Source organism: Otolemur garnettii, unplaced genomic scaffold, assembly GCF_000181295.1.
Source record: "Otolemur garnettii isolate 467f Iridium unplaced genomic scaffold, OtoGar3 scaffold00014, whole genome shotgun sequence".
NCBI lineage: Eukaryota > Metazoa > Chordata > Mammalia > Primates > Galagidae > Otolemur > Otolemur garnettii.
The window spans coordinates 25,933,030-25,933,555 of NW_003852409.1; positions in this window are offsets into that span (position 1 = coordinate 25,933,030).

The window sequence follows — 526 nt, forward strand, 5'->3', positions numbered from 1 at the left end:
TGAGTGGCACCTGTGGCTCAGTGAGTAGGGCGCTGGCCCTATATACCGAGGGTGGCAGGTTCAAACCCAGCCCTGGCCAAACTGCAACAAGAAAATAGCTGGGCGTTGTGGCCAGCACCTGTTAGTCCCAGCTAATCAGGAGGCTGAGGCAAGAGAATTGTCTAAGCCCAGGAAATGGAGGTTGCTGTGAGCTATGAAACACTGCCATGGCACTCTACCAACTTTGATAAAGTAAGAATCTGTCTCTAAGAAAAGGGGGCAGAAATGTTAGTGGTAATGAACTTTTGTTTATCAGAGAATGTCTTAATTTCTTCCTTTCTTCTTTTTCTTTTTCTTTTTGCAGTTTTTGGCCGAGGCTGGGTTTGAACCTGCCACCTCCAGCATATGGGGCCAGTGCCCTACTCCTTTGAGCCACAGGTGCCACCGTTCTTTTTTTTTTTTTTTTCCCAGAGACAGAGTCTCACTTTGTCTCCCTTAGTAGAGTACTGTGGTGTCACAGCTCACAGCAACCTTCAGCTCTTGGGCT